Genomic DNA, 25,786 nt, shown 5'->3' with positions numbered 1-25,786 from the left:
AATAATGAAGCTCTGCTATGGAGGAGCCTGTTTACTTCACCCCCATGCTTTTCTCTCTGCTCCCCATTTCCTGATGGGATCAGGTGAGGTCACTCCTCAGACAGATGAAAATCCCTGCCCTCCCAAGCTGCTCTCTCTCTAAGCTCATTATCTGACGGGTTTGTACCTTCCCAGGGGCTGCATAGAGGAGGAAAGGTAATTAAGTGTTTTGCTTAAATGGCCTTTTCAGTCGACAGAAATAGCTGCCCAGGGATGCAGTGGCCTCTCCTCCCTGGTTCTGTCCTTGCCATTGCTGGGCTGCAGGCCACAGATGATTGCCAAAGGCACGGGAGAAAACCAAGAATGAGGCAAAGACCAAATGGACCTAGGGCAGCTGCCCTCCCCCAGAGAATCCCAGAAGTGGATCATCCGTAGGCAGATGAAGAAGAGGGAAATAGCTCAGAGGATCCTGCTTGTGTCCAGGTCAGCCCTTCTGTGCATGGTCATAACCCGACACGTTCACATATAGACACTTGGGTGCTGGTGTCCCTATCTGGGAAAAGAAGAATCAGGATTTTTCTCCTGCCCTGCATGGACCTCTGTTAGACTAGCATACTAAAACCAAGTGCAGTCATTAATGATGCTTAATATCCCTGTTCAGCCCCAGGCAGCCCCTTTTGCTCAGAGAAGGCATTATTGGAGAGAAATGCTACTGGCTGCATAGAGTCCTTGTAGGCAGGTGCTAGGATGGGGAGCCAGGGGACAGGATGCTATATGAATGACAAGATAAATCAAAAAATCCTTCAGATAAATGGATAAAATGTGCATTTCCACATAAAGTAGAATGTGGATGCAAAAAGGAGTCTTTATAAACATACTCAAAGAGAGCAGGAAAGGCAGAGAGAACACAGTGAAAAAGAAAGTAAAACAAAAGATGAGGATGGGAATTTTCAAGGTTGGAAATCACTGATAATGTTGTATGAAGCTGCTTAAATCAGACCCCAAAGAGTTAAGTCCAGCCTTAGCTCCCGGCACCTCCCCAATAAGTCCAGAGCACATTCAGCATCATTGTGCTAAAGATAATGGCAGCCTTATTACAACAGAGTGCTCCATATACATTAGTGCCCACACAATGTCACCTGTCTGTGAATTCAGCAGAATTTTGTTCACAGAATAATACAGGATTGCCATTGTTACAGCCTAGAACTGTAGGCTCATTAATAGAAACCCAGTATCACTGGCACTTCTGTGCAACCCATAAGTCCCAAAAAAGGACTCATTATGGAATGTGGCCCCAAAGCCAGTAATGGCAGTCATTACAAGAGCGCACATCAATATCAAAGGATCTGTAATTATTTTTACATTTTCCCTCAGATCATCAGTGGTTTTCTAAATTGTACACCTCTCTTGGTGTAATCATATGTCCTTATAGCTTCTATCTATGAGCAAAATTTCAATGCAATCTGTTAAAAATTGCAAAGATATTCCCACTAGAAAGTTTATTAGTGACCGTTTTGTTCCAAAATTGAACATCAAACTATAATTAAGGTGACTTTACTATCAGTTAACGCAATACTGAATTTAGCCTAAATCAGATCAAGTCTTTCAGAATTTATCTTTGGAATAGATACATAGAATGTAAAGTCTCTCTTCACCTGTATATCAGGTTGAGATGGTATAAGCTGGTCACCCAAACAAGGAAAGTAGAGAAATTGACACAAACAGGCCAGTTCAGTGGGGAAATAAATTGTTTGGCCAAATTTGTGTTTATTGCTGTAGGAAGTTCTAGTCTCGCCCATGTCCAGCTCTCCCCTCCTTTCGTAGGTGGATCATGTGACAAGCTCTAGCCTCTGAGGTGGCAGTGCATGTGCTGTGGTTATTTCTGGGGCAAGTTGAAAAAGAGCATGTGCCACGTGAACCCTTTACCTTCCCCTCCTTCAGTGTTCCTGTGAAAACTCAACCAACTGTACGTTTTGATGAACTTTTCTGTGCACACATTATGCATCCATAAGAAAATGTAAAAATAAGAGGTACCCCTGAGTAAATTCTGTTCTGTAGGGATGATTCGGATAATTTTTAAATAAAAAATAATAATAGTAAATTATCAGAATAATAAAGTTATTCTGATAATTTTGCCATCTGGTGGTTCATTTCACCAAGGTGTGTATTTTTGTTCATGAAATAATTTAAATGAATGCTTTCTCCCCTGGCCAGATCACAAAGGAGAAGGGAGACTAGAGCCTCAGTTGGAAAGTCAGGTACACAGAGCGTATAGACAGAATGCTTTACAGAAAGGACCAAAGAGGAAAGAGCTGAGCCAGGCTGCTGTCTCAGGAAATTCAAGCCTTGGCCTGATCCATGACAGGAGTGGGGACAGCCCAGAAACACAAACAGCACTGCAGAGATGTGTCCCCCTCTCCCCCCTGCCCCCTCGACCACCACCTGATGTAAGAAGACTTATTACATCTCCATACCAGTCAAGCTGAAGCCTGTGGGCTTTCTAACCCCAGAGGGACAGTATGAATTTTCTGGGCCAAGCTGTTTCCATCAGCGGAATGAGATGCACTTGGGAAGAAGAAAGTGGATCGCTGTTCAGCTGCTGAATACAAGCAGTTGGGACACTCAGCCCAGCAATGGAGATGTGAGCAGCACCTACTACAGATCACCCCTTGAGCTGTTCATTTCCACTTGCTCACGTATTTGAGTTCACTCCATACATACATGGCTTCCCCAGGATCCAGTGTTGCGATTCCTAAGGGAACTCACAAGAGAATTGCCAACAGGACAAACTTTAGCCCCCACTGCTGTAGCTGCTTCCAAGGCCATCACTGATAATCATCATGGTTCTGTACTATAACCATATTGGTCCATTTTCTCTTGCTATAATAAAATACCTGAGGCCAGATAATTTATAAAGAATGGAACTTAATTTAGCTAGAGGCTGGGAAGTCTAAGAATATGGTACTGGTGGCATCTTGTCAGGGTCTTCTTGCTGCATTATTACATGGCAAAGGGGACCAAGTTGGGACAGAGACAGAGTGCTGATCTGGATTTTTTTTTCACTTCTGATAAAGCCACTAATACCATCATGGGGGCCCCACCCTCATGACCTCATCTAATCCTAATTATCTTCCCAAAGCCCCGCCTCTAAAGCCTCTAAATACTCTAAATACCATTAACATACGAATGGGGGGGGTTGAGTTTTCATCTCCTGAACTTTGGGAAAACAGTCAAATCCTAGCCACCACCGGTTCTAGATTACCATATGCAGGATCTGAACCATTTTAGCATTCTCTTGTCAGGCACTGTCCCAACTGCAACTGAAACTGAGCCAGAGGACACCAAGAGCCATCTCAGAAGCTCACGAAAATGTCCAACATGGCCTGCCTGTCCAGTGTGAAGCAGCAGAGGCAACACCCTCCTGATGACCAGGACCGCTTGTTCCTCCTGGTAAATGTCGGCATAAGGAAACCTACATGATAGAGGGGCAGCCACAATGTTTCATTTACTGGGATTCTGCCAGGGTGAGGTTCTTGAATGTTCCCTAAGGCCCAACTGTTAGGGGCTTGGTCCCCAGGGTGGTGCTGTTGGGAAGTGATAGAGCCTTTAAGAAGTGGGGTCCAGTGCAAGGCCCTTAGGTCCTTGGGAGAAAATCCTTGAAGGTGATCACGGGACCCCAGCTCCTTCTCTTTCTCTTTTCCCTGTTGGCCATGAAGTGAGCAGTTTTGTCTCTGCCATGGGTCCTGCCCTGAAGTGTTGCCTCATCAAAGGCCAAAAGAAATGAGTCAACCAGTGATGGACTGGACCCTCCAAAACTGTGAGCCAAGATAAAACCTTTTCTCTTGATGAATATATAATCTCAGGTATTTTGTTACAGCGACAAACATCTGACTAACAGATCCCAACAGTATTCTTTGGTAGAAGCAGCCACCTCTAGAACCAAGATATCTAAAAATCATGTGAATAAAAGATAAATTTCTTCAGTCAACTATGATGATAGAGACAATGAGCAAAGTTACCTCTACTTCCTGGAGCCAGGTTTTTGTTTGTTTGTTTGCAGTATTGGGGATCGAACCCCATGCCTTGCACATGCTAGATAAGCACTGAGCTACATTCCCAGATCTTTTTAATTTTGAGACAAGGTCTTGCTAAGTTGCTGAGACTGGCCTCTAATTTGCTATCCTCCTGCTTCGGGCTCCCAACTAGCTGATATTAAAGGCATGTGTCAACACATCTTGCTTGATGAGTCAGGTTCTCTACCTCTTAGAGATTCAGCCATGTAATAGCATGAGTTTAAAAAGTCTTCTGAATCCTGAAGTATTTTCTCATGCACATTAGACTCCCTTCAAGCCAGTGAGTTGAATGCTTCTTTAGAGAACTCTTTTACCATTCTCAGGCAGACAATGTCTGAATGATATGGAGCAGGGTAAAACCAGTGAATCCTGAGGACATGTGCCCACTGCTGCATGGCCTTTGCCATAAAGTGAGGGTTTAGTCTAAAGAGATGTTAAGTGTGACCCCATGTCACCGAATCTGATGCCCTAAGTCCTTGGATAGTGTGAAGGCCAAGGTTCTGTGAGCAGGAAAGACAAGTAATTACACAGAATATGGGTCAGTCTCGGTGAGTAGGAATCTTTTCTCTAACCAGGAAGGGATAGGTTTGCCACAAGAGCCATGCTGATCTGCTCAAGGAGTTCAGCTTGTTGAACTGACAGATCTGACGATTAGCAGCAGCAGAGTCAGCCTGGGAGAGAGGAAGCCCATGCCCCTGGGCTTGTTCTTCATCTCCATATCTGCCCTCATGGCTGCTCCACCCATGAGTCCTTTGCTGGGAATCCAAGAATAGGGGCTCACATCCACTGGCCAGTTTCTCCAATCTGGTTGGTTATACTTTTGCTACAATGGCTCATGGGGTGCATTTACACACAACCCAAAGATGGTCATCCTTCAGGACCTCTCCCATAGGTCCATCCACATACTGCTTCCCAGAATTTTTTGTCCCCACTCCTTCTATGCCCCTTTTTGGTTGCTTCCCAGAGCCCATGTCTGTTCCCACCTTGACTCACTTCTCTTCCTCTACAAAGCGGGCAGTCAGAGGAAACTGTGGTATGAAGTTATATCCACGGAAGGGTCCCTTCCATTCAGTGATGTTTTTCAAGGTCACAAGAGAAGCAGGAGTGTCGCAACAGGAGATTTCCATCTTGCATCAATATAGCTAGCTAATTCAGGTGTGAGCCAAGCTCAGTTTTTCTCTTCCCTCTCTGATCACAAGATAATCCCCTATGTGGCAATAGGTGTGTGATGAGGGAAAGACATTGGTGCAAAATAGCAGGTTGCATGGAAGGCCGGGCCACCTGTTTATGTAGCCTATATTTCGCCTCCGGAGCAGCTCAAGTCCAATCCAGGTTGTATCGCTTCAATCTTAAAATGCAGTATCTCTGGGCCTTCCTGACTTTTATCTTGTTGGGGCTTATAATACTCAGCTCATGAAAGACAGTTTGGCATGTGGGCAATTTATAGTCCATCCATCTTTGGATGTTCTGTCTCTACCACTACTCAGTAGTAGGGCAAGGGATGTTTTTCAAATGGTGTGTGTAGCACTCTGATATAAATGTCATGACCTGGCTCCAAAACCCCAGAGTCTGTGCTGGAACTCTCCTTTGAGACTTTTTGAGCCACTCTAGGACCATTGTATCTGCAGGATCACGTAGTTTAAACAGCAAGGACGCTTGTATTACAAGGACTTGTTTTACTCTGGAGCCAATTCAAAACTAGCAGCCTTCCATTCCCCTCGAAAAATGAGTGAGAGAAATATTCTCAAGTGCAGAATATATCACTTCCAAAATCAAAGAGTTTTGAAAATTGCGGTGCTTCTCTATGTATGTATAGTCATCAGTGCCAAGTATCTACTTGTTTCTTACTTTGCACTTTACTAAGAACATGGGGTTCCTTATTTTGGAGGGACCACCCTGGCATGCCCCAGATGACAGAATACTTATAGCCTTCAACAATGTAGCAGGACTCTGAGTCTTTGATGAGTTTATGTCCCATTTTCTGAAGCATTTTTTCTTACTGAGGCACCCAGAGTATTTGACCTAATGGATCAATGTTCTGCAGAATGTCAGGGCAATCTAGGTCCTTTCAGAATATCTTAGGACAGAGTGCAGAAGAACTGACATATCTCTATGAGCAGATCATCACTATGCACTATTGTCTGTCCTAGATGAATGATAACTGCTTTTGTTCCTCGTTCCTGATAGAAAACAAAGCACTCACCAGATCAATATCTGCATGCCCCATACCTAAAGGCTGTGATGACCTTCTCAGTAAAGATGGCACTTCTGATAAAGCAGCTGTGATGGGAGCCATTGCTTGGGTAAGCTTTCCATAGTCCATTGTCTTCTCCATGATTCATCTGGTTTTGGAAGGACTAGACTACCAACTAAGCTCTTCCTTCACTTATTATATAAGTCATTTAGTGTACCAAGGACCTCTCTCATTTGTTCCAGATACCATACTGCTTTTGCTTTACTACCCTGATAAGGAAAGGCAGTTTCCAGGGGCTTCCACTTGACTTTTCCTGCTATAATAACTCATTCCACAGGTTAAGAAACCAATAGGAAGATTCTGTCAAACTAAGTATGTTCTTACTGGTTATATATTCAGGCATTTGGGGATGACCACCAGTTGATCTGTGGACCAAAGATACCCACCATCAGATGGTCCATGACTCTATTTATTACTTGCCCTATAAAAGCCTTTCACTAATTGCAACATGATAATGGTGCTTTGGGTCTCCAGGAATCCACATGAATTCAAACTTTTAACCAACAGCTTTAGAACAAGCTATTCTTAAGAGGTTAGTTATTCAACTGCATGACCACAGGTTCCTTGAAGAAAGAACTGGGGACATCTCTAGTGCACACACTAACCTCAGTGTCACAGAATCCTTCCTTGTTAGGACTTGGCCTTTAACCAATGGGTTCTGTGTCTGAGAACAGGCCCGTGTTTGGGACTTGGCTAATTGATCATTAGCCAAGTCCCAAACACGGGGACACACACACACACACACACACACACACACACACACATACACACACACACACACACACAATACATTCCCCAAACTCCTAGAAATATTTTCTCCTACCTAGGTTTATTCTGAAAGTCTATGTCCCCTCAAAGTTCATATGTTGAGATCCTAACCCTCAAGATGATGGTATCAGGAAGTGCAGGCCTTTGGGGTGGTGATTAAATCATAAAAGCAGAGTCATTCTGAATGGGATAAGTACCTTATTAAAAAGACCACAGAGAGCTAGGTAGCCCCTTCTACCACGTGAAGACACATGAAAAGACTCTATCTATGAACCAAAGAGCAAGTCCTCACCGGACACAAATTCCACCTTAATCTTGGACTACCCAGGCTCCAGAACTTTGAGAGTAAATTTCTGTTGGTCATAGGTATGTAGTGTGTGGTACTTTCTTATAGCAGCCTGAATAGATCACAACAACCTTTTCTGGAACACCTTCTCTTAACATCACAGGCTGAAATACCAGAATGTAAAGACGGAGAATACTGTGGATTTTCAGCAGCTGACAGATTTGAAAGCAAAAATGACAATATCAGTAATGGTCAACATTGAGCAAGTATATTACTAAACATTCTAAGGTTTATCCTTCATTCTTTTATTTAATCTTTACAATTTGATGAGAGACATTTCCTCATTTTGTGGATGGAGAGGTAACCAGGATTCAAATTGCCTCCCGAAAGTTGTTTATGACCACCCGAATAGAAAAATCAACAGAAGAGAGAGAGAGAGAGAGAGAGAGAGAGAGAGAGAGAGAGAGAGAGAGAGAGAGAAGGGAGGGGGATTCAAACTGGTGATAATTTGACTAGGGGAAGTCAAATTCTCCAGAACTCTTTAATTTACACACAGTGCCTATCTAAACAATTTTACCCCCCTATGATTCAAGCCAACCTAGGAATGCCAGGAAGTTCAAAACTCAAGAGGTTCTATGACCTAATTGAATGATTTCCCATTGAAACACCTGCCATGTACTGAATCCTCAGAGAAAACACCCCATACCTTCCTGAAGGAACCTGCCCTCACTGAACAGGAAGGGGTCACAGGAGTCTCCACAGCCTGACTGGACACCAGTTTTCAAACTGAAGATCTCAACCCACTTTAATAGATTTTGACTCAGATTTTTAAAAAATGAAATAAATCATAATTAAGGATAATATTCCTAAGACAGAAAACTAGATAGATAGATAGATAGATAGACAGACAGATAGATAGATAGATAGATAGATAGATAGATAGATAGATAGATGTCAGACTATATATTTTGTAGTTAGAATAAATATTGGATTGTGAAATTTTGTTACTTCAGATAAAGTAAAGTGTATTTTTATTATAGGTTGAGGTAAAAAGAAAAAAAAAACTCTTGAAAAAGACTACATAGAACATATGTAAAATTATGCTCACAAGCAAACAAGCCAAACAGGCCAGCCTCACATCAAGGGGCAAAGTAGGCCCTGAACTGGCATAATTCAAAAAGAAAACTGAATGACTAAAACAGAAGCAAATTCCTTGGCTGAGATGAATATAATCATAAATCATAAGTATAAATGTTTCTATAGCCTAAAGAGTCATACCACTGAAAATTAGTGTGGGGAACATTACATTTCAACAACAACAACAAAGAGCCGTTTAGACCTGCGGTGACCGTGACCTTGTCTCATGGACCTAGTAGAGACAGGCGTTGTGAGAGCATGAGGCCTTGCACATCATAAAAGACCTGCTCCCACCTCCACTCACACTTGCTGAGCTCCTATCTCAGCATAAAGTGGGTTGGAGAAGATGGCGTTAGTGCAGAGGTCTGCGCTGCCAAGCTGTACATGAACAATAGTGTGTGTGTGTTAGATTCTCATCGCTGCAGCAACATATCTGAGAAGAACAACTTAAAAGAGGAAAGATTTATCCTGGTTTATGTTTTCAGAGGTGTCAGTCTATAGTCATGTGACCATGTCACTGTGAGCTTGTGGAGAAAGAGGCAGAACATCATGGTGAGAAGCATGTTGGGGAGCCAAACCGCTCCTCTCATGGAAGCTGGGGCGGAGACAGAGTGAGTGAGTGAGAGAGAGAGAGAGAGAGAGAGAGAGAGAGAGAGAGAGAGAGAGAGAGAGAGAGAGACCTACCCACTTTCAAGGCAGCCCCCAGTGACCTACTTCCTCCAACTTGGTCCACTCCACTTCCTACAGTTTCCACCACCTCCCAATGGTCCATTCAACCGTGAACCAATCAATGGTTAGTCCACTGATGAGGTCAGAGCCCTCATCATCCAATCGCTTCCCAGGAGCCCCACCTCTGAACATTACGGCACTGGGGACCAAGACTTCAACACAGGAGCCTTTCAGAGGCATAGCCAGATGCAAACCATAACAAATAAGGATCCAGGAGGCTCATGTGGACTTGAGATGCCTGTGACTGGTGCCTGAAGTAGGACTTTCAAGATCCCAAATGTCATTTCATATTCCCCAGTGCCACTGTTTTGGTCTGCTATTTAGTTGGCCACCTAGATACCCAGGATTTCTTAACAATCCACTCACAACAAAGTTTCCTGACTGGTGATGTATTCTACTCCAGTCAAAGAAAAAAAAAAAGCATAAAAGGGAAAGGAAGAAACTTATAAGTTTTCAGAGCACTTTTCACTCAGGAAGGGCTCTCTATGAGTCACGCTTCATATTGAAAGAACACCTTCCTTCTGAAAGGTCCTGAGAGCTTTGCTCTGCTTATCGCTGCCTCCCACATGGGATGCACCAGCAAGAATCCTGGTTATGGACTCCTTAGGGGCCCAGAGCCTAAAATAGGGGTGGGTCAGTGCACCTGGGGAAGAAGGATATTCATGCTTCTATCCATCCTAAGATGCTGCACTTGCAAAGTCACAAATCATTTCCATAGCAGGCAATTTCATGCTTGATTCATAAACCAAAGCTCTGAGCTGCTGGAATGGAGGAAGTCAAGCCACGCTTTGCGATGAGAAGCACATTCAGAACGGATCTGCAAAGTGGGCTTTAGAAAAATAGTCCGGGAGTTTTATCCAGAGCTCGCCTGGGTTGTGTCCTTACTTGGAAGGGTCTTTCCTCCCACTCTTCACTGGCCTGGTTTCTTCTCATCCAAAAGCCTCAGCACAAATGTCACCTAATCAGAAAGCTCCTCACTGACCACCCTGCCAGAGCAACGTCCCCCAACCAATGCTTCCAACACATCCTCCTCTTTACCTTGGCAGCTCTGATTGCAATGAATAATTACATATGCTAATTGGTGTGCTCACCTGTTTAATATCTGCTTCCCCAGGTGACTGAAACTCTGCGATAAATGTGGGTTCTCCCTGGACACCCAACACCTGGCACTCAGACGATAGGGAATGCTTGTTTCAGCAGTAAACGGGTCCTCTTTATAAAGCTGAAGAGGCTGGGGGTGTACGAAGTGGGAGGGTGTTTGCCTAGCATGCATGAGACCCTGGGTTTGATCCCCAGCACCACAAAAAAAAAAAAAAAAAGAAATTTTGTTATCTGTATTTTACCATTAAGCAATTATTTTTCCTTCACTTTTTGATAAGATTATATTATTATCAAAATATTACTTGTTGATATACATAGGTTCACAGCAACATTATTCACAATAACCAAAGGTAGAAACAACCCCAGTGTCCAGTGAGGGAGGAATGAATGCACAAAATATGGACATTCAGTAGGAATACTACTGATGATATTCAGCCTTCAAAAGAAATGGAATCATGATACAAAGTACAAGATGCACCAACCTTGAAGATGCCATGCTAAGTGAAGCAGCCACACACACAGAAGGACAAATACTACATAATTCCATTTATATGAAAATTACATATTTTAACTACAACTAAAATTATAATTAATTAATTAAATCACAATTACAATTTTTTTTTTTAATCTACAGTGGTCAAATTCCCAGAGACAGAAAGCAAATGGTGGTTATCAGGGGTTGAGGGGAGGGAGGAGCAATGAAGAATTGTTCATTGGGTGTAGAGCTTGGGTTTGGGATGGCAGAAAGAGCTCTGGAATGGATGGTAGTGATACACACCATAGTGGAGTTTATTTACTATCATGGAGCCATACACTTAAAAATGTTGAAGATGGTAAATTCTAGATCATGTATGTGTATTTTTACCATGCTTTTTAAAAACAGATTTTCAAAATGAATTTTAAAATATCAAGTGTTTATTAACCCACAAATGCATGTTTTATGTGTCATGGTAGCATGGTGCATACTTTATATATGGTAGCATGGTGCACGTTTTTTGGGTTTTTTTTTGTTTGTTTGTTTTTTAAGAGAGTGAGAGAGGAGAGAGAGAGAGAGAGAGAGAGAGAGAGAGAGAGAGAGAGAGAGAATTTTTAATACTTATTTTTTAGTTCTCGGCGGACACAACATCTTTGTTGGTATGTGGTGCTGAGGATCGAACCCGGGCTGCACGCATGCCAGGCGAGCGTGCTACCACCTGAGCCACATCCCCAGCCCATGGTGCATGTTTTATATGACATATAACTACTAAAAATGTTGGCCACATACGAAAGGGAAGTTTTGCATTCTGCCTGAAACTCTGCGATAACTGTGGCTTCTCCCTGGACACCCAACACCTGGCACTCAGACGATAGGGAATGCTGGTTTCAGTAGTAAGGGGAGCTTGCAGATTTCCTCTCCTCTGATCAGAAAGCCACGTGTGGAGTCCCATGCCCCACACATGGCAGGTATTAGAAATAAATACTCACTGGATAGACAGATAGAGAATCTTGAATCAAGAAATAGTTTTGAATCATATCACACTAGTGTATTCTGAAAGATGTGTTTTATTCCCAAAGAGTAAAAAAAAAAAAAAATCACAATTTTATTCTTAATGACAAGTGTTTACAAAGTAGCTCTGATGATTGTCCATGCTGTACAGAAAGATAATCAAGGCAGAGAAGGTTCCGTGCCTTGATTAAGGGTGCACAGATCGAGAGCACAAGGGTACAAACCAGACGCCATGATCTTAACCAGTGAGCTCTACTAGTTCTCCTGAGGAGAAACGAAAAGAGGGGAAATCAAATCCAGATTCTTAACATTTAAATCAAGTTATTGTCAACACTTTGGCCTCTTTTGATGGACACATGTTCACTCCAGTAGGCTTCTGTGTCTTCCTCCAGTTTGTATCTAGTGTCACCAGGTGGAGTCTGCTCTTGTTTCCCAGGATGCTGCCCCCCTGCAGCTGCCATTAGAGCCTTGGCCAGAGGTCCCCCCCTCCCCCTCCCACACATTGCCTCACTCACTCTTCCTGTCACAGAGGACAACTTCCCTTAACACTCCACAGTTTCCAGAAGGATGCATTGTTCTCAAATCCCCATTTTGGAGTTCCAAAAGACCTCATTTCCTCTTGTTTTTCTTTCCCCTTCCTTGGGTAGGTAGGAGGACAAGATCAACGCTTCCATTCTCCTTTGCTCAAGTTCACTGTCTCTTAAGGAACCCTAGAAAGTATAATTAAAGTGATAAGGCCACCAATATCATCAATACAAAAGCTTAACCCCACCCACATGCACAGACCCAGAACGTCAGCATGGCATGGACGGGGATGAAGGCAGAGGGGGGATGTAGAATGTGCAATGTGGAAAATGAGGAGGGAAGTTGTGGAGAAAGATCTACGCCCCCAAATTTATGGGATGACTGGCACGATGGCCTGTCACATCCCAGGAGCTCAGGAGGCTGAGGCAGGAAGATTGCAAATTCAAAGCTGGCCTGAGCAACTTAGTGAGACTCCTGTCTTTAAATTAAATGTTAAAAGGGTTGCAGGTGTAGCTTAGTGGACGAGCACTTGCTTAGCATGCATGAGACCCTGGGTTTAATCCCTAGTAATGGAAAAAAAATATTAAGAGGAAGAAGAAGAAAACAAAGAAAGAAAAGCTTTGCCTGTACCCTAAAATCTGATTGAATTGAAATTTTTTCAGATAAATATGTCTTATTATTGATGTCAAGGCAGGTCAGTTTGTATGTAAGGATAGTTCCTTCGAGTAATTTAAACAGAAAAATGAAAGGATTCGAGGAGGGAAGGGAAAGGGGGGGTTACTAGCACTCTGCTCCCTTTGAGATGTAATTTATCACCATTGTTAAGGTGTCTGCCTGGTCTCCATTCTTTAAACAAGTCTAAGGGAGGCTTCCTGTGCCTGAGAGAAATGGTATTTGTGTTCTTCTGGGCAGACACCTGCAGCTTTGTGCTGGTATTTAGATTACACTAAACAGACCTTCCTTTTTCCCCTCTCTCTGAATTTTGGCCATCCCCTGACAATGCAGACCAGTTCTCTGTAATGGTGAGACAGCTCAGTCACCAGAGGGTCTGGCCACAGGAGCCTGGGGCCATTACACACCTATTCTTCAGGATCAGATTCAAAGTGCTGGCAACCTCTCTCCTAGTCTTTGAGACTGCAAAATCTTAAAATCACCATTTTGATGTCTTTCCTTTATTTTACCAGCTGACTTTCAAAAGAAGAAACAAAAAACATAGAACATCAGAGTGGAAAATGCAAACAATGGAAGGAAATGATGGAGACACTATGATATTTTAGCTCTTAGGAATGGTGCAACTTTAGTAAATGAGTCTCAGACCCTCCCGGCACCCTCCCCACCACATAACAATATTGAGGTCAAAGGAGAACACTGAAAGGTGCAGATCTCATCCGAAGAAAAAACTAAAGACCAAAAGGTTTTACTTTTGCTTGATGCAATTTGCATCTCTATTGTCAATCTTCAACAAATAAATTTCAGGGTACCCCAAAAAATCAGAAAACATCGGGTAAATTAAGTTTTAAATAATACGCTCAATATTTCCTTAAACCTCCAGATCCCTTGTCAGATGAAACACTTCTGAACTTAAGGGATTAAGTCTAACCATTAGTCTGAGAAAGCAAGTCTAACCATTAGTCTGAGAAAGCAAGCTATCTGTACTATTCAAAACATATACAAGTACAGGGCAAGTTGTGTGTTTGCTGTACTTGAATCCAGCATGCCCTGTTTTTTTTTTTTGTTTTGTTTTGTTTTGTTTTGTTTTGTTTTGTTTTGTTTTGTTTTGTTTTGTTTGATCCCCTGTATTTCTACCCCACCCCCAATCCTTTTCCAAGTCATCTGCTTCCTTTTTGCAGTCACTGTGTTGGTTTTCTCCAGGAACCACTGAATACAACTTTCACAAAGAAAAATTGCAAATAAAGTCTCACTTTATTTGCAAAATAAATAAATTGCAAATAAAGTCTCATTATGCTGAAAGTAATGCCTGATTTTGCAATATGAAGTTGACCCAATGACATAAAATGGAGCCATCCTTAGAGCATTGGAAAAACTTCTGCAACAATTTCACTTGTTGGGAAACCTGCAGCAATCCTGCTGATAAAGGCAGGGAGCAATATGGTGGGGGAGGCATGGTGTAGACAGGGAGGCAGGGGAGGAAGAGGAGGAGGAGGAGGAGGAGTTGTTGGTCACATGGGACAAAGTTTCAACTAGATAGAAGAAATAACTTTCTTGAGATCCACTGCACAGCATGGTGGCTATAGTTAAAAACAATGCATTGTATATTTCAAAATTGCTAAGAGAATAAATTTCCAATGTTTTTACACACACACACACACACAAAGGATAAGTATTCCAGGCTATGGGCATGTCAATTAGCTGGCTAATTCACTTAACTTAATCGTTTCATATTGTCATATCATATCGTCACATTGTATCCTACAAACATACACGATCATAATTTTGTTAATTTATACTCAATCAATCAATAAGATTGAAAAACTCCTCAACTTGTTAGTTAATGGCTTTTGAGTAGCCCAAGGGTAGAAAGGCCATTTCCAGCCCCAGGAGCTCTGGGCAAGGAATCTCTAACCTCTGAACTGTGGGCCTAGGGTAAAACCTTATGAGATCCTGGCTCTGAACTTTCCCCTTGAACTTATGGATGATGGAACAGACTCGGCAGACCTGACAGCACCAGATGATCAGGCAAAGGAAGGTTTCCTGACGGTGTGGAGCCAGCTGAGCCTCTAAGTCAGTGGATGTTTGCTGGGCCCAGGCCTGTGACTTACTGGGAATGCCGGGAGATGTCAAACAAGCAAAGGGCGGTGACTGCACTTCTGCCATCCTCCTGAGAAGAAAAAGCAGTCAGGCCTCCTGCACCAAGAAAAGAAGTGAAACTCGGCCAAAACCAGGTCTGGCTGGAGCTCAGACCCTTACATTCGTAGAAACTAACATGTGGCCGATGTTTTAAATTCTTGAGTTTGGAGAAAGTGTGATAGAATATCGAGACAATAGCTTAGTGATAGACATCCTGTTGGGTTTGCCCTTGGGGACACATTTTGATCCACTGCACTGCAATTATACTTAAGAAGAAGCTTGAAAGTCAGAAGGCACTGGAAGAAGAATTAAAGAACCTGGCACCTGTTCTCTGCCCTTTCCCTATTGTCGCCCTTCCTGAATCTCACATGCTGGATGTTCAAATGGAAGAGATGTGTCACACACAGAAGAAGCCATCCTCCATCTTCCTTTCTTCCAACTCTAGAGGCCTACCATATTCCCTGAATCCCCTAAGGCCTAACTGGTAAAAAATGTCTCTGTTGATGGTTTCTCGGCTGTTTCAGGGCTGGTCTGCCTCACTCACACCACCCTCAGAGAGTGAGAAGAGGTGGTTCCAGAAAAAGACTCTAAGGTGCAGATGCCATCACAGGAAAGGTCGCTGCTAGTGAGGCAGCCACTTGTAATGAAGTCTTGTTTCCAGTTTCCCGCTGACATTGGTCTGAGAAAGCAGAGCAATAGGCATTCAAACGATGAAGACCCACCGAGGCAGGGGTGTGTTAATACGCAGCTCATCCCCAAGCCCCGGGGCCCTTTTTAACTTCTGTCACCCCAGGGCCTTGACTGATCCCACCTTCTGGCCTCTCCCCTTGGGATGGAAGCAGCTCTAGTCAAGGGTAGAGTTTCGTCATCTTTGATGCTACATATACTTCCCAGGCCTAGAGCTGCTTTCTGGGCTAGCTTTTTCTGGCTGGGTTGCCCTACCTGTTCCCCGAACATACAATATTTCTGAATTGACACAAAGATCATATTTGTTTTACTGAAAACCAAAATTTCTACTGCTACATTGTCCTAGGATTTATCTTATTTTTTTTTCTTTAAATCCTTCTACCCAAATCCAGAAAACTTTCAATCCTCTACCTTCTGTATTCTAAAATCTTCATTTTGTAACTTTCCCTCTATTTTCTCCCTTCATTTAAAACCTACACCAATGGGTATTTTCTTGCTTCAGTTGTAGGTTGCTCCTCCTGAAACCCTACCTGTGCGATAGAAGATTTCATCAGTAAAAGCCACTAATCACCTTGCCCCATTCTGTATTGAATTATTTGCGCCACCCACGCTGCTAGATTTCAAGGTTCCTCAATGGCCAGGAACTTTGCAATTTGTTTGGTGTATTTTCTCTGCTGTGCCGTTCTGTTCATTCACTGCTCCAAACAGGGAATAATGAGGAAATAACAATGTGAAACTCAAAGGAATAAAACGATGATTTTCTTCAAAGGCACAGAGAAAAATTGGGGCATTATGAATTATTCTGCTGCTTTTCACTTCCACGGTGGCACAAAAGTGGACAGGTTAGCATTTTGCTCTGGATGAATCTGGATGTGAGCACAAAGAGGGCTGGAGGTGGAAGAAAGGAGGGGAGCTAGTCCCTGGATGGGGAAGAGCCTGCTCCCTGGGAAGATGGCCACAGTAAGCCCAATGAGAAGTGTTGGGCAAATGCCATGGTGCAGTATGGGCTTCTCAGTGACCAGAAAGACAGGCCAAGGGCACAAAGCCTTTTTTCCTAAGACTCTCCTGTCCTCGGCTCATTCTCCCTAAGCCCAGGCTAAGGACTCACTGACCAAGTACCCAGCCCTGGCATCCTATCCTATTCTGTTCTTGCAGAATCTTTCTTTCCTTAAATCACTGAAATTCTTAGTTTCTATCAATTATTATAATTAAATTAAATTTACTGAGTTGCTCATAACTGTATAGACTCTGATCAAATATATTCTGAATCTTAAATAAATGAACTCATTTAATCTTCACAATAAGCCTGCAACAAAGTGGGTGTTATTATTACGAGTCATCCTTATCCTAAATGTTTGGGATCAGAAGTGGTTTAAATTTTGGATTTTTTTGCGGGGGGGGGGGAATATTTGCATATACATAAGGAGATATCTTAGAGATGACCCTCAACTCGAAACAAGGAAGTTCGTTTGCTTCTTATACACCTTCTGCATGTAGTCCAAAGGTAATTTTTTAATTTTTTTTTTAGTTGTAGTTGGACATAATACCTTTAATTTATTTATTTATTTGTAAGTCATGCTGAGAATCAAACCCAGCACCTCTCACATGCTAGGCGAGCACTCTACCACTGAGCCAAAACCCCAGCCCCGCCCTGCCAAAGGTAATTTTTAAAAATATTTTTAATAATTGTACACATTAAACAAAATTTTGTGGTGTGGAGTTTTCTACTTATGGTGTCATATAGTCAAAATGTTTCCAATTTTAGCTATGTATGGTAGCACAGGCCTATGATCCTAGTAACTTAGGAAGCTGAGGTAGGAGAATCACAAGTTCAAGACCAGCCTAATACCTAGCCTCAAAATAAGATAAAAAGGGCTGTGTGGTAGAGCACTAATCTCTAGGATATATAAATAATTCAAAAAACTTAACACCAAAAAAAAACCTAAATAATCTAATCAACAAACGGGCTAAGGAGCTAATGGATATTTCACAGAAGAAGAAATAAAATTGATCAACAAACATGAAAAATGTTCACCATCTTTAGCAATTAGAGAAATGCAAATAAGAACTACTGTAAGATTTTATCTCACCCCAATCAGAATGGCAGTTATCAAGAATACAAGCAATAAAAGTGTTAGTAAGGATATAGGGAAAAATGCACACTCAGACATTGCCAGTAGGACTGCAAACTGGTGTAACCATTATGGAAAGCAGTGTGGAGATTCCTCAGAAAACTTGGAACAAAACCATCATTTGACCCAGGTATCCAATTCCTTGGCATACACCCAAAGAACTTAAGATCAGCATTCTATAGTGACATGGCGACATCAATGTTTACAGCAGTTCAATTCAAAATAGCTAAACTATGGAACCAAACTAGATGCCCTTCCACAGATGAATGGATAAAGAAAATGTGATACATATACACAATGGAATATTACTCAGTCTTAAAGAAGAATGAAATTATGGCATTTGCAGGTAAATGGATAGAACTAGAGAATATCATGCTAAGCGAAATAAGCCAATCCCAAAAAAAAAACAAAAGCCGAATGTTTTCTTTGATAAATGGATGCTGATCTACGGTTGGCCCAGAGGGGGTGGTGGGATGTAAGGGGAAGGGTGGGGCTGTGCAGATGGGAAGGACGGTAGAATGAGACATTATTACTCTACATACATGTGTGATTACACTACTGAACTGACTCTGCACCATGCACAGCCAGAGGAAGGAGAAGTTGTGCTTCATTTGTGTACAATTTGTCAAAATGCATTCTACTGTCATGTGTAACTAATTAGAAAAAATATAAATAAATAGATAGATTAATAAATAGATGATTGGGGGCCTACTGAAAAAAGGGGGGCTGTGGGTATAGCTTAGTGGCAAGGTGCTTGCCTAGCATGTTGAGGTCCTAGGTTCATTCCCTAACACTGGAGAAAGAAATGTTTCAGATTTTGGAACATTTCAGGTTTGGGAGTTTTGGATTGGGTTACTCAATCTGTAATTTTGTTTTACAAATGAGAAACTAAAGAGCATTCATAACTCACCCAGTTACAAATCCAGCTGAGACTTGGTACCAGGTGACCATATCCCCAAACCTACACCTTTTCAGTGATTTGCATTTCTCTTGCACAGTGGCTGATCTCAGTGAAGTCTTTCAATGGTGTGGCTAAGGTTCATGAGGATTTTCACTTAGTAAAACAGTCATCCTTTTAGGCACAGAGCTTCTTAGCACTCTAAAAAGCCTGATGCCTGTATATGTGCTCAATAAATACCGGTCGGATGAACGAATGAATGTCCTGCTTGTACGGTAGCCACCTTCTCAGCACAAAATTGCATCACTGGGCAGATCCTATCTTAATGGGACTTTGTCATGGTTTCCTGGAAGCCTAGAGGAGCCCAGGACTTTCCCCCAGCATTAACTAGTCACTACATTCATAAAGTATAAAAGTACAAAGTACATCCACGTGCGCAAGGATGCCTTTACTTCTCCATAGCTAAGCTTAATGATCTCTCTGCACCCCCACCCCTACCTCCCCAGATGAAAAATTTAGTCTTGCCAATTCATGATCATTTTTTTCCTCAAACACTTTTGGGTAAAGACAGTAAATTCAGAATTTCCTCTGGCCTTCTGCTTCCCTTCTTTTCTCTAAGTTCCTTGGAGAGAAACATTTCTCCAATAATACTGAAATTATTTCTGAAGAAAGGATGTTCCTGTCCCTGCTGTGTGCTTGGCCTGGATAGAAACAGACATGTGAGGGTCACGTGGTTAACACAGCCGCTGCTCGGCCCAGGTGTTGATCTGCAGGCCCAGGGCCATCATCAGCTCATGGGAGAGGCCAGAGGCCAGGCTGAGCCAGGGCCTCAGGAAAATTCCAGTGGCATCTGGAATTTCTGCAGGGATACCTCAGATGCAATTACATCTTCTGAACTCTTTGACTCAGAGGCCAGGTGTAGGAAGAGCCTTCTCTCCCAGGAAACTGTCACTGATCATAACATGATTCTCCTGCTTTGTAGGAGTTATCAAATCACACTGACGGAGCCAAATGAGAATTCAAATCACCCTAGACCTGCATGCCTCTATTCCTGTTTTTCACCCTACAAATGTTAAGGGAGCAAAGAACCTCAACATTTTTGTGACCTAACAATTGAAAAATTTTTCTGATACAGAATACAATCCAACATCAGAGTTTCCTGTTGCCAGCCCCCCGCCCCATCTGTGGTTATACCGTGCCACCACAGACGGGAGATCAGACTGGGTAAAGGCATCCCTCCTTTCAAACTCTCAGCCTAGAAGTGATACCTTTCATTTCCACTCATGCCACTCTGTCTGCCAGCCTCTTCTGCTCTTCCCACAGATGACGCAGTTTCCTGGTATACTTACCAGGGCCTCTATAACCCAGTCACTCCCAGGACACCATGTCTCTCCAGCGCCAGGTGGAACCTCACAGCTGCTTGACAGTCTGGGGGTTCAGAGCCAAATGTTGGTGACGAATGAACATAAGTTAGAGTTCTTAACCCTCCTCTAACTTGCTGTGTGTCCTTGAGCACCTTAGCAGCTTGTATGTCACAACTGTAAAATAGATAGGATCTCCAACTCAGAGGGATATATCCAAATACACCTAGAGCATTTAGCACAACCTTTGGGTCTGTGTAAGTTGTTAATAAATGTGAGTTATCATGTTTATTGTCTCTTGGTCAGCGTAGAAATGAGAGCTCTGGGCTGGGGATGTCCAGATGGGGGCTCCTGTGGAAGTCCCTCGACCTCTCTGCATTCCAGCATGAACCTATGCACAATGAGAGTTTTACTAGATCCCCACACAGATCACAGAAAGCTTCCTGCTAGGATCAGGGAGAAAAAAGAAAGATCAACCCTGATTTTCTCAAACTCCAAATAGAACCTCAGTTCTAGAACCTTGAAAAATTCATGTTCACCAAGAAGGTGTGGTTTGCTTGGCTGGTCAGCCCTTTTTTTTTTTTTTTTTTTTTTAAGGGTCTGCATAAGGAGACTCACCTCAAAGATTGAGGAACCTGTGGAATTGAGCTTGAGGCGACCCGACCGCTCGGCAGTAGCCATGACATTTGCGACCCTCAACGTTGTATTTTAATGCTTAGAACTCTAAATGTCCTGTCGTCACTAATTTATTGGGTATTCATTGTAATTATCTCATTTGTAATGAATTCATTTGGTATTAATTTCAATGTCATATGTACAGTACTTTCATAAGAATTACTGTATGATTCAGCATTAATTTAATCTATCTTTAAAGTAAAATGTTAACAATCAATTCATATTACTCGGTTCCTTAAACCACTGGCAGAGCCTTTATTATAATTATTATTATTTATGAACTGTGCAAGGCATTTTCTATTAGCACATTCACAAGTTTCTCGTGACACCCCCTTCCCCTATCTATATATCACTGTTGCCTTGCCAAATAGATTTGTGGAATCAATACCTCAGTGTCCTTATCTTTAAAGATGTCACCTTGTGTTTGCAGCTGTTAGCCCATCGTTACATGTAAAGATTTCTGAGCGGCTTCTGTAGCAATGAAACGTATCATATTTTTGCACCACATTCATCTTGAGGGCCATCAAGAGAGGAAAAACATCAGGTTCTTTGCTATTAAACTATGAAAATATTCTCTTGATTGCTTAACACACATTATCACAGGATAGTCGATTCACCAGTAAACAAAATCATGTTTTAAATGTGAACATTGGAATGAGATTATCCTGAGAGAAATGATATTTTAAGGCATATGATTTCATAGTAGTATATCTGGCATATAGCCTCAAATATCCTGATGACAAGTGAAAAATGAAAAACAATACAGATATTTGTCACATTATTCTAACCAGGTACTGGATATTGAAAATACACAGCCCATCAGTTCTCTGGTGCAGATGGGGATGGAGAGAGACAAAATACACCAATTCTAGACAAGGATATTCAGAAAAGAAACTGGAAACAGTAAATCATTATAGTACTAATACTTCTTGAACTTGACCTTAAAGACATCCACAGCAAAAAAGAATGATTTTTAAATGGGTCAAACTATGAACCTAATTTATGTAGGGTCTCGAGGCATAAACCCATGGCAAGGGTGATATACATATATCATTTTGAGTTAGACAACTCAATTTTATCAATTCTGTTCCTATTTTCAACATTTGATTAGCTCTTCAGTATTTAATCCCCAAATCCCAAGAGCAAATGTCTATGTCTATCGAATTCTGTTGTATTCTATGATGGTGGTATTGGGGTGTGGGTGTGTGCGCGCGTGCAAAAGAGATGACCTAACACAGGGCAGTGAATAGTTTATTATAAAATACAAGATCCCTATTAATTCCCATCCTTCTTGGTTTTTAACCAGGAAGACAGTGTGAGCCCCCCATGAGTTCATTTCACTCTTGGGGTGTGACAGAATATATATATGATGCATCATGCTCATTTCCTTCACGCATTCGTTGCCCTACTAGAACAGGCACGATATAATGGCTAATGGATAAAAACACAACATGACTTGCTTATTACTAAAGGTTTACTTACGGCTGGCATCATGACCTGTATCCATTAGTAATCTCTCAATTTCTTACAGGGACATTGGTAACAACACCTGATTTTTCAAAACTTCTATGGAACTTCAATAAAAAGATATTGCTTTGTTCTGCTTCTCTACTGCCTTCCTGAGATTCATCCTGAATTTTATCCATACTAAAAAAAAAATAAAAATAAAAATAAGTACACTCTTTTTCAATGGGATTAAATTCTCATGATTTGATTTAGTTTTGAAATGTGCACTCACTGACCTAGAATGAAAAAAAAAAAATCCAGCTGAATGTTGTAGCTGTGTCTCTTCTTATCTATGAAACTTAAATCCATCTTTGCTGGGCTTATTCTGTTCTCCAGATATCAAGCTAGTTTAGCTTCCATGAGGTTACCACACACACAATACAGAATCAACCCAATGTCCATGGCATCCAGCAAAGAATCAGCATTGACCAAGCATTCCTGGGAGAAAACAACTGCAGTGATGAAAAGACTAATCAGAAAAGCCCTGAAAGAGCATTTATTGATAAGGCCTCACCTTTCAAGTGCACAAGTAAAAAGTTCTCTTTCAATCAAGCCTTCCATCTGGGTGGCACAGAAAGGGGCATCAAAACCTCTGGTATTAAAGTTTGCAGGTCCGCAGGGTATAACCCTGTACAAAATCATGTTGAGGATTTGCAAGAGAGAGCCATAAAGCACAAAGGTCTTGAAGTATTTCGTTCCTTAGCAGGAAAATGCTCTTTGTGTCCAGGTACATAAAGTTACATAGGAGACATTTGTTCCCATTAATGGTTACGATTTGCTCGTGGCCATAGTGTTCCATAGACTCCAGTGCTAAGTTGTGGTTTACAGAGGATTCAGAGGATAAGTTAGGCAGAGCCAGACCAGAGACCACCAAAGACCTCTAGTGTGCTGTCAAGGTCTTCCTCATGCAATCTCTCTACCTGGGAAGGTAATTCCCAGGAACTTTTGAAAAATAGGAATTATTTTGAAATACCAAAATATATACATGACTGAATAAATTTCTTCACCATCTGTGGAAGTTTGCAAGGGCTACTGTAAAAAAAAAAAAAAAAGACCACAGACTGGGTGGTTCACACCACAGAAATGTACTGTCTCACAGTTCTAGAGGCTGTAAGTCCAAGGTCAAGGTGTCAGAGTTGGCTCCTTCTAAGAACTGTGAGGAAAGGACTGTGCCAGGCCACTCTTCTTGGCTTGTAGACGGACAGCCACCTTCTCCCTGTATCTTTATATTATTGTCTTTTCTCTGCACATGTCTGTGTGCACAGTTCCTCTTCTTAAAAGGGCACCAGTCATACTGCATTAGGGTCTACCCTAAAAATCACACTTTAACTTAACTATCTCTACAAAAACCCTGTCTCCAAATAAGGTCTCATTCTGAGGTAGTAAAAGTTAGGATTTCAACAGATGAATTGGGAAGAGGATACCATTCAGCCTATAACATTGTCTCATGTGTGTTTTGGTTTCAGAAGGCATAAAGTCACAAGGTTAGTTTTGGTGGGGTTTTTTTGGTTTTTTTTGTTTGTTTGTTTGTTTGTTTTTTTGGTTTTCTTTATTAAGGAAAAAAACAGAGTAAAGACTGAGTCTGGGGTAGCTAGTTAATGCCTGTTTCTTTGTCAATTATTTTAAACTCTGAAAAAAGAAAAAATAAATAAGTAAGGGATTACTGGGGTAATCTAGAACCAGAAGGCCACAGCACTGAGGTAGGTCAGCATGAGGTGGGCAAATCCAGGCTGTAGCACCTAGGTCAGCACAGTGGCTGGTTGGTGAAGCCTTGTAGAACCTGGACTAATGCAATGCAGGCTCATTCACACCGTGGCAAATCTTTAACAAAAGCCACCCTAATAATAGTGGTAATAACACTAAATGACATGAACTATGAGGCCAGGATCTTAGAAGAACTAGCCTTCAGTTAACAGGTAAAAGAAGGATGGTTCCACCTTGAACTTAACAACCTACAAGAAGAGATGGTTTTTCCTCACATTACTGAATAGCAAAGAAGAAAGCACTCAGACAGTCCTTTTGAGAATGGCATTTTCTTCACTAAATATAATGTCAGTAACAAGAGCCCCCAGCACCATTCAAACTTTTACTTTATTGCAATGCTGGGGATCAAACCCAAGGCCTTGCATATGCTAAGGGAACATTCCACCACTGAGCTACATCCCAGCCCTCAATCTGGATCTCTTTTTTTTAATATTTACTTTTTTGGTGTAGTTGGACACAATACCTTTATTTTTACTTATTTATTTTTATGTGGTGCTGAGGATCAAACCCGGGGTCTCGCATGTGAAAGGCAAGTGCTCTATCTCTGAGCCACAACCCCAGCCCTCAATCTGCATCTCTTGAATTAAATGTTATGTTTTGTTTTGTTTTGTGACTTTAGTGTTTGGTTTTTTGCTTGGAAAATAAAATGATCTTGAAATCTCTGGAGATTTACAACCTAACACATCTAAAGAAACCATAAATTGTCTTTCTTCCAATCTGTCAATCTTTTCTTACATTTCTTTTCTGCACAAACATAGAGCAAAAATGCTTAGGAACTCTGGGAGTGGAGAAACAAGGTAGGAGAAACAATTTCCTTTTAAGGAGAAGGACAGAGACTTCCTTTTGAAGATGAGAAAAAATAGATTAAAAAACGTTGAACCAGGAGACTGTATGAAGCATAATTTTTAAGAGGAGGTTTTCACTTATTAATGACAGAATAGACTTATGGTCACAGTTCTCCTGAGAAAGCACAAAATAGATCATCTTAAATTCACCAAAAGCCCCAAACACCATCTGTTGCTATGTTGAAACCTTTGACTGGGGGGGAGGGAGGAAGATGGCTGATAAACTGGAAAGCACTCAGACCAACACATATGCACTCTGCTCCCTCTATATTAAAAGCCTAGAGAAAAGGAACTTCCTGGATGCCTTTTGGGGATGCTTGAATAATTCTTTAAAATATGGAAAGCACATAAGTGGCACATTTATGTGACTTTACGGAAGGAAGATAGAACAAGCAAAGGCAGCAGAGAAGTTTGAATTAAAAAGAAATATTTTAATGCTGTTTGGAAAGGATTTCCCTCCTTCAACCAGATCACCATTGTCGGATGGCCGTTCCATTTGTTGAATCATAATTAAACTATAATTAAACTGAATGTAAATTTAAACCAGCCTCTAAAACAATGCATGGCTTACCATTGCCATTGCCATTACCACCCTGTTTCAAAAATGTTAAAAAAAGATTTCCCCGGAAATGAATTATTAAAAATAAAAATCGAAAACACAACAAAATTATCACTGTCTTTATCTGGGGGGGGGTCTTTTAGCATAAGCAGCCACTGTCTCTATGCACCAAATGGTCCCTTTGAACAGTAGTGTGGATGAGCAGAGAAAGGG

At 41.7% G+C, this 25,786-nt stretch overlaps 1 long non-coding RNA gene across 1 annotated transcript; it reads left to right on the top strand.

Annotated features, from left to right (window-relative positions):
* The first annotated feature begins 240 nt into the window (after positions 1 to 240).
* LOC144365299 (uncharacterized) lies at positions 241 to 16,408 on the top strand. Its single transcript, XR_013423609.1, has 4 exons — positions 241 to 462; positions 3,282 to 3,429; positions 6,240 to 6,355; positions 16,336 to 16,408. It is a non-coding gene; the product is annotated as an uncharacterized LOC144365299 (long non-coding RNA).
* The last annotated feature ends 9,378 nt before the right edge of the window (positions 16,409 to 25,786 follow it).

This window comes from Ictidomys tridecemlineatus, chromosome 7 (genome assembly GCF_052094955.1).
Source record: "Ictidomys tridecemlineatus isolate mIctTri1 chromosome 7, mIctTri1.hap1, whole genome shotgun sequence".
Taxonomy (NCBI): Eukaryota; Metazoa; Chordata; class Mammalia; order Rodentia; family Sciuridae; genus Ictidomys; species Ictidomys tridecemlineatus.
The sequence above is the reverse complement of the archived record's forward strand: the minus strand, read 5'-3'. Positions and strand labels throughout refer to the sequence as shown.